We start from the raw sequence: 8,822 nt of genomic DNA, 5'->3' as shown, positions 1-8,822 counted from the left end.
ATAAGTGAGTATATACCATTTGAGTCTTTCTGCTTCTGGGTTAACTCACTCATTATGATCATTTCTAGCTCAATCCATTTATCCACAAATTTCGGGAATTCCATTTGACCATGTCCCCTCGAGGGGGAGACCTGGTGGCACTCAGAGGAAGGACAGCAGGTTACTGAGAAGAGACTTGATACCCTATGAGCATATACAGGGGGAGGTAATCCCCCTCAGGAAAAGTCATAGGGGAGGGGAATAATGGGAAAAGGGGAGGGAGGGAAGAATGGGAGGATACAAGGGATGGGATAACCATTGAGATGTAACAAGAATAAATTAATAATAAAAAATAAATAAAAAATAAAAAAAAGAAAGGTTTGCTCTCTCCTTGACTGATGATGTTTATGGAGGCAAATATCTGATATACTTTCATTTCTCCATGAGCTCTCAATAAGGTCAATGTAAACATGAAAACACACTACATTCTCTCTGAATTGCTCTGGGACTATTTTCTTTAAACTTCCTGATAATGAAAGTGACCCACATTTCTAAAATGTTCGGTGTTTCCTGGGAACTTATTTTGTGTGAAAAAAATTTGTGGGTCAAAATTATTTTTATTGCCATCAAGTAAAGTAATACTTGTGTTCATCTTTAAAAAGTAAATAAAACCAGCAAAGATGTCAGTAAATACATTTTAATATTCTTATAAAATATTAGGAGAGAAGCTTAAAAAGAATTACATACAATGAATTGAATGGCAAAAAAAAAAAAAAAATCAAATCTGTTTGAGGATGGTTTAGAAACAATTACTAATGAAATAACATAAGGACCAGCATTCTCTTTCATCGATGCTGCTCTGAATGTTTCAAGCCGACTTTGGATCTTTTTTAGAATGGCTAAGAGTTCACTCAAACTAAGGCACCAGCCAAGGACAATACAGGAGGTAAACTTTAAACCCCTTCCCAGATCTAGCCAATGGTCAGAATATTCTCCACAGTTGAGTGGAGAGTGTGATATGACTTTCTCACGTACTCTGGTGCCTCACATTTGACCATGTCCCCTGGAGGGGGAGACCTGGTGGCACTCAGAGGAAGGACAGCAAGTAGCCAAGAAGAGACTTGATACCCTATGAGAATATATAGGGGGACGTAATCCCCCTCAAAAACAGTCATAGGGGAGGGGAAGAATGGGAAAATGGGGGGGGGCAGGAATGGGAGGATACAAGGGATGGGATAAACATTGAGATGTAACAAGAATAAATTAATAAAAAAAAAAAAAAAAGAGTTCTTCATATGAACCACCTTCCAGCCACATTTTCTAAGAGGAATGGCATATGGTGAGTTGAAAAGCAGGGTTTTAAGTTCCATCTCAAGTGAAAAGGAGAAGGAAATGTGAGTCTTTTAAGTAGCTGTGTCTTTTAACCACCCAACATGATGTCAAAAGACTCTGGGAAGTATTAAGAAAAGCATCAGACATATTTGTGTAAAAATGCATAAGCTTTTTGTTGCTTCTATTTTCTATTTCAAAGTAGGACACAGCCTCTTAAACATACACCAAAGTAAGAACCTCAGAACATCTTTTTCAGAGACACTAGTTCCTGGACCCATGAGACACGTGATAACTCTAAGTTCTGAGAATGACTTACAATGCTGAATAAGGGACTCAGCCTAGCCTTGGTTGGAAAGAGGATGTGGTTTGGGGACCCACGTTTTTTTTCAAATTTTATGTGTGGTTTTACTAGTAAAGACACAGACTGGAGGGATTAAAAACATAAAATGTGACCCATTAACTGCTTCTCAAATAAGAACCTCATTTAGGTGACCTGTGAAATACCATGCAACAAATTAAGTACTGCAGTGAAAATGTGGGCTGTGCATTTTTACTGCTCATCCTGTCACAAACCACAATTAAATCAGTGAACTGTGTTTAGAATCAAAGTTAGGAAGTGACCCTGAATAACATCCAGATAAAATGGTGTCATCCATGAGTTTGTTACTATCATTATGTGAATTAAGGACAAACGTTGTATGGGAAAGGATACATTACCTGGACAGGGTATATGACTTGAAGAGCCCAGAAATCTCATTCTCTAGATACTGGGTAGGGCCTAGAAATGTAAATTTTAAATTAAGGGTACAGGCTATTTCATAAAATTATTTACTTATCAACATATCTTCATCTAGTGTTTCTAACTTCATTAAGGCACCATGGACAAAAGGCAGCCTGCAAGATGGCTGTCTACCCTTGTCCTTCAGAGGCCAGAGAAAGTCAGACATTTGAACAGAAGCCAGTGAAAGAGCATGGGACATGAAAAGCATTTGGGGAGTAGCATAGGGATCCATATTGTTCCATTTTACATGTAAATAAACACATTCCTTGACACAAGAAATTGTACCCCTATAATGCTGTCATTAGTTAGTTCACAGTACCCTGAGGTGAGAAAGTATTTAAGTCATGTAACCTACCAGACGTCACAGTATTGCATAGTGTTCACCCTTAGACCTGCCTTAGAACTACTCAGAATGCACACCTCCTGTCAGCTTGTCAAAATCATTAAATCCAAGGTCCATTTTACAATAAAAGATTGAAGATATCACCTGCAGACTATGGGGACACAGTGCACTGTATGGCTTAGTTGTCCTCTCTCATGCAGTATTGCCTTGTGGCTAACTGGGAGTTGTCACTTCATACTTCTGTCCGATATTGAGAGAGAGAGAGAGAGAGAGAGAGAGAGAGAGAGAGAGAGAGAGAGAGAGAGAGAGAGAAGTAATTGTATATCATTAGCCTAATGAAAGATAAAAACTCTAACTTCGAATTGTGATCTCTGCAGCACACACACTGCTTTGACAACACCAGCAACCAGTATGATTGAACAAAGCATCTCAGTGTGTGTGGGAGACATCACTAGGTCAAAGGGACACTGAGCTTCAATTTCAAATCATAACTTAGGTCTTACAATAAATATTTCTTAGATGGTTCAGATGGAGAACTTTGAAACAATTCCACTTGAATCATAAGAACTAATCCAACAATATTTGCAATTTTATAGAGGAAATGTGATAAGATCAAGCTTACAGGAGGAACAGGAGGGCAGTAAGGGAGATCAGCCACCAGCATCAGGCACAGCGCTTTTCAGATGGATAATGGCAACACTCAGCAGTTGAGAACTGAAGAGGCTTTGAGAATGGAAAGCTATGAGAGGTGTCATGTTATCATTTAGGAATAGAACCTGAGATATGAGTATCTGCATGGATGTCTTAGAGAACTGATAAGATATCATATGGTAACTCTCTAATAATGTAAATAGCACAAAAGGTAGCAGAGGGCCTCCGCAGCAACGTGTCTCAGTAGAGGAGAGCTAGTATAGGCTCTGCACCAGCTATAGGACTTTAAACAATGAGAGATTCATGGTCTAACAGCAATGTAGTTCTGCAAATGTAATATGGATCCTTAGTGCCTCTACCATCTACTCTTTAACAGTGATGAAAGCGGCAAGAACTGCCTTTGTGAATTTTAATTTTTTAAATCTAAAGTAACTTAATGTAAGTTAAGCATGTAAACAACACTGATTGATGCTTTCACAACACAGCTTCTGCTATTTATAAAATAAAAATGTAAAAGAACTCAGAAAAGTATCAAATATACACTATATCATGTCATATTTTTGACCATTAATAGTTTTTTTCTTTTCTTTTCTTTTTATTATTATATTTCTTTTTTAACACACACATTTATATTATTACACATAAATAAAACAAACTACATACAGGAGGAAGAACCACAGAACAATCAGAAACTTTATAAATGTTACATTCATAGTGATTTGGTTATTCGTATTTGGCAAACTTGAAATAAACGTCTTTCCTATCTTGTTGAGCCTAAAATTCTGAATGAAAATCCATAGCTATCTCATGTCTATTAACTTAAAAAATCTATCTATATCTTAAAAAAAAATCTTAACCCCTAAACCCAGCTAACTAAGCTTAATTGTAAGACTAAACCACTGGTCTTCAACCTCATCAGAAACTTGAGAAGGAATAAAACTTAATTACCTGAGTGAACCTGAAGTGAAGGTTAGCAGCTTCCAAACTGAAAAAAAAAAAAAATGGCAGAGACAGTTTACTGCCTGAACAGTCACCCAAAACTCTCTATAACATTGGAGCATCATCTTCAGTCTTTTGGTCCCATATAACTGACAGACATATTTGTGAGGCAGGAACTATTAAAGACTTGCTTACACTGTCTTGGCAGAGTTTGGCCATCAACTCTGCTCGCATCCAAGCTTTACCATTTTTAGGCAGATCATCCATTAATTCTTTATACAAAAATAAATAAGCACATCCATCACAGTAATATGCCAATTTACCTTCATGTTTAACAAATGATAAAGTTATACTCATACCAAAGAAATAATTCAAATACAAATTCTTTATGCTTTATTAGCAATAAATGTTTTATAGGTTTAATATACTTTTTATGCATATTAAAGATCCTTTAAAATATATCAGTCAAATAGTAGTTCTAGATAAAAAAAACTTTAAACATCTTTTATAGCCAATATTTCATTGACTGATATACTAGTGCCTTTTTCCTTAGCATATTATATTTTAGAAGAAATTTACTTCTCCTGTCTTATACCAACACTAGGTATCTTCGTGAAAATAAAAAACAACCTTCAAGGTTGCTCTCTTATGTAACTGTGAATATAGGTATGCTCAGTGTATTTTCCTCTAAACAATAATATTCCCACAGTTAATAATCGTAACTTTCCTCCTCTTATACCAACCCAATCTAGTACCACTCATTGTCTTCAAACTATCAACATAATTGTTAAATTCTATTTTTTAAAAACATAGTGTCCACAAAGTTAATATGAGCACTTCACCATATTCAGGAAAATAAATTTTACATCAGAAAGATTCTGTTGGAAAACAGAATTCAACATAGGATACTCCACTTATACTCATCACATTAAAGAATAAGTGAAAGTGAAATTGTGTTCTTTATACATCTATAATTGTGTGGCTGCATGTCAGATTTGTGCTCTGGTCAAATTGGTAATTGATAGTACAAGATTTATGCACATAGGACATGAAATGTCATTTCTCAAAACTCCTAAAATTCATCCAGCTTCTCTGTTATATTTTTATGTTTCCAATAAAGTCTCAGCCTTCGTCACTCTTGATCCCCACACAGAAGTTCTATTGATGTTTCTTAGAGATGTGTACATGAATCAAGACTACTCGATGGCATATAATAAGTAAGGACCTGAAGTGCTCCTGGGATTAGTAATAGGTCTTTGACCTACAGGTCAACCACTTGGATCCACACATGGTTAATAGCATCCAACAATTACTACAGTGTGATGTGAAGTTGACAGCAGGTGAAGAGCTCACAGAAACAATCCCAATTTAAAAGTAGGAAATTGAATTGCTGTAGAAGCCTTCTGATCTGTTCTGGTAGCCTCTGCAGTGCTTGCTTGTATGTATATAGTGGGAATGACACCTGTTTCAGACACGGACACCACATGCTTTTCTACTCTAATAACAGCAGAGCAACACATCTTAGAAAATGGAATTGCATACATGTTGAATAAGTTTTCTTTGTATAGGGTTAATGTTAAATACAACTCCTATAACAAGAATCTACTATTTAATACATTTATATTTACGCAGATAAATAAAAAGCCACTCCTTGTCACCTATAAAGAGGCAGAGAACACAATAATTGAATGTTTAAGAGAGCTCTGTGTAAAAGTGGAAAGAGTGCTAATTCTGTAACTTAATGCATTGCTTTTCTAAGTTCTATTGATGTTGTTATTAAGGTTGCGTTCCTATAAGTATCTTACCTATGTTGTTATTTTTCTTCTTTTTGTTTTTGAGAAATGTCCGTGGTGCTATTTCACACAATGGCAATCTAAGAGATAGCAATTATGGAATATTTGCTATATTATACACAGGATGCATAATCCTTAGTATGGCTAAAAAGTTTTGTGCATTCAAGTGTTCATAAGGAACCATTAAATACAATCTTCAGAAACAGCAAAGTTATCCTTGTATTTTCTGTTTCCAAAAATAAGTATATCTGATTGACATTTTTTAATTCTTGGGTAACACTAACTTTTAATAAATATGGAGATAGTGTCTGTAAAATAAAAATATATCACTATTGCTTCATTTGATATGGTTTATAGGCAATTAAAATCTGTTACATTTGTGTCAGAAAATTTACCAGGTATGAATACACAGCACTCTTGAATGTTATGAGATAAAATGAGAATATGAGTCACAAGAAATATGGGCATTTTTATCTTTTAACCATTTCTTGTGGAAAATTAAAGTTGTTTGCAACAAAGATTTGAATAACTACACCATAATCTAATTATACTTGATTTCACTATTTTATAAGCATTTGATTTATATAATGACCTCTGCCTTATCATTTATAATCACACCAGAAATCAATCATCCACGTGAAACCATTCAAGCAATCCTAAATGAATGCTAGTAGTCTAAGCATGTGTGATCTGATGGGAATTTTTATAGTACAACAATAATAAGAAAGTCAAATTTAAAAAAGTATTGTTAAAACATGATCCTTGAAAATTTAAAGACAGTATACCCTGTGTACTTCTTGCAGAATATTAGAAATCACCCAGTCACTTTTCTCAGAGAGTTTGAATCATATTTACTTCACTGACATCAAAACTCCTTGTTTTCTTTGCCTCTTAATAAGATTATTTATTTAGAGGAAGAGCAGGAAGGCCAGCCTTGAAATATGATGGCCTCCCAGGGTCTTTAAGTGGTTTTCAAAAGGGCAGATACTGTTGACCTTTATATGATAGAAGCTGATCTTACAAAGAGGCCACTTTTCCATTCTTGATTGAACTTGAAATTGCCTTTCTCAGTTGAAGCAATACAAATGGGTGGTAGTTAAATGTGTTCATTAACATGACTCTTTAACATCTAAAAATTGTGATCTTTTTCTTTAGTAGCAAGATTTCTTTTCCTGCCATAATAGGTATAGTGTACATTGGGTATTTCCACATGCAGCTGAACTCTTGATTTCTATTTTAAAGCATTGAAATTCAACAACAGCTTCTAATTCTTAGTCATATTGAGTTGTTGTTCATTTCATTATCCTGTAGTATTCCTTATTTTAAAGGGCTTTGGGGTAAGTTATACTATTACCAACAATAATGAAAAACTACATTGAAAACCACAAATATTATAATCAAATAAAAATAAAGTATCAATTGGAAATAAAAGCACACACCAAAAATTTTAAATATAAACATCTAAATCATGTCTGTGTGTATGGCTTTGTAGGCATGTACACATGAGTGCATGTGTCCACAAAGTCCAGAAGCATATAGCAAATTCTCTTAAGCTGAAGTCTCAGGCAGTTATGAGCCACCTGATGTGGGTAATTAAAGCCAAACCCAGGAACTCAGCAAGAGTACTTATGTGCTCTTAATCACTGTACCACCATCTCTCCAGCTAAACATATACAAATTTCAATAAGCCCAATGAATATACAATTGAATGTGAAGCCTATGAAACAACACCAGGGTGAGCTCTCCTGTCTTGCCCTGGATAGTCCATCCAATGCCAAAGCCAGCAAAGGGTAGAGCAAGCTCTGGGGCAGGGTCACCAACAAAAAACATGTCCAGAGCCAGATCTATTATATTTCCCAGGCAAGGTGCAGAGCCTGCTCTAACCAAGTGCTGCAGGAGGTGAGAGGCTGGACCAGCTCTCCACTCAAATGACCTCCAGGCCAGCTGTTCTGCCATAGGTGACAAGGGGTAAAGGTGGTGGAGAGCGTCTCTCCCTTGTCCAGGTTACAGCATGACAGACAAGTGGTGGGGCCAGCTCTCCCATGCTCACACCCTTACACCCTTGTCACTGGGGTCAGTTCTACAATGCTGCATAGGTGAGGTACAGAGCTTGCTATCCAGAGTGTTGCAGCAAGTGAGGGACAGGGACAGCTTTCTGCACTCCCCAGGGCCAGGTCTCCCACCTGCCACAGGTGTTGAGGGGCAATTGGGAGAGAATGGGATCTCTCCTTAATCCATGCCAACACCATGCTCCCTCGGGGCTGGCTTACCTGAAACTCCCATAACCAGGACCAGCTCTACTTTGCTGCCTGGATTATGCTGAAGCTGGTTATGGGTGGAATCAGCTCTCTTGCTGACCATATTACTGGACCCGGCTCTCCAAGGATGACCAGGGGAGGGGTGGACGTAGTTCTGCACAGCCCTCAGACATCAACATGCCCCTGTGTGGCAGTCCAAACCAAGTATATTCTCCTGCCTTTGGCAACAACAGATTCCTGCTGTTGTATGGCCAAGGACCCAGATGTGGCCCCAGATGCAGCACAGGTCAGGACCCCACCATGGTCCCAGGTGTCGTTGCTGGCTACTCACATTAGTCTCTTCTCATCTCCCTTGAGCTTACAAGTATACTTCTCCTCATTGTGCCCACATCCTCCTTCTTCTCTTTCTCTTCCATTGCTCAACCACTTACTTGCTCCTCTTAGTGGTGCCCAGGGCCTTTGGGTGTCTGAGACTCACAGCAGAACACTGGTCAAAGGGTAGAGAGTCTTGTGGGAAAGAGGGGAAAGTAAAGAAGGACCTTATGTTGACAGGAGCTCCACAGGAAGACTAACAGAGCTAACCAACCAAGGCCTATGGCTGAAGTACCAACCAAGGATCATGCAAACACTGGATGTAGGCCCTACACAGATGTAGACAATTGGCAGCTCAGGCTTTGTGTGAGTACCATAATAAAGGGAGCAGGGCTGTCTCTGACATGGTCTCTGTTGCCTGTTTTTTGATCATT

This window comes from Acomys russatus, chromosome 27, assembly GCF_903995435.1.
Source record: "Acomys russatus chromosome 27, mAcoRus1.1, whole genome shotgun sequence".
Classification (NCBI taxonomy): domain Eukaryota; kingdom Metazoa; phylum Chordata; class Mammalia; order Rodentia; family Muridae; genus Acomys; species Acomys russatus.
The sequence above is the reverse complement of the archived record's forward strand: the minus strand, read 5'-3'. Positions refer to the sequence as shown.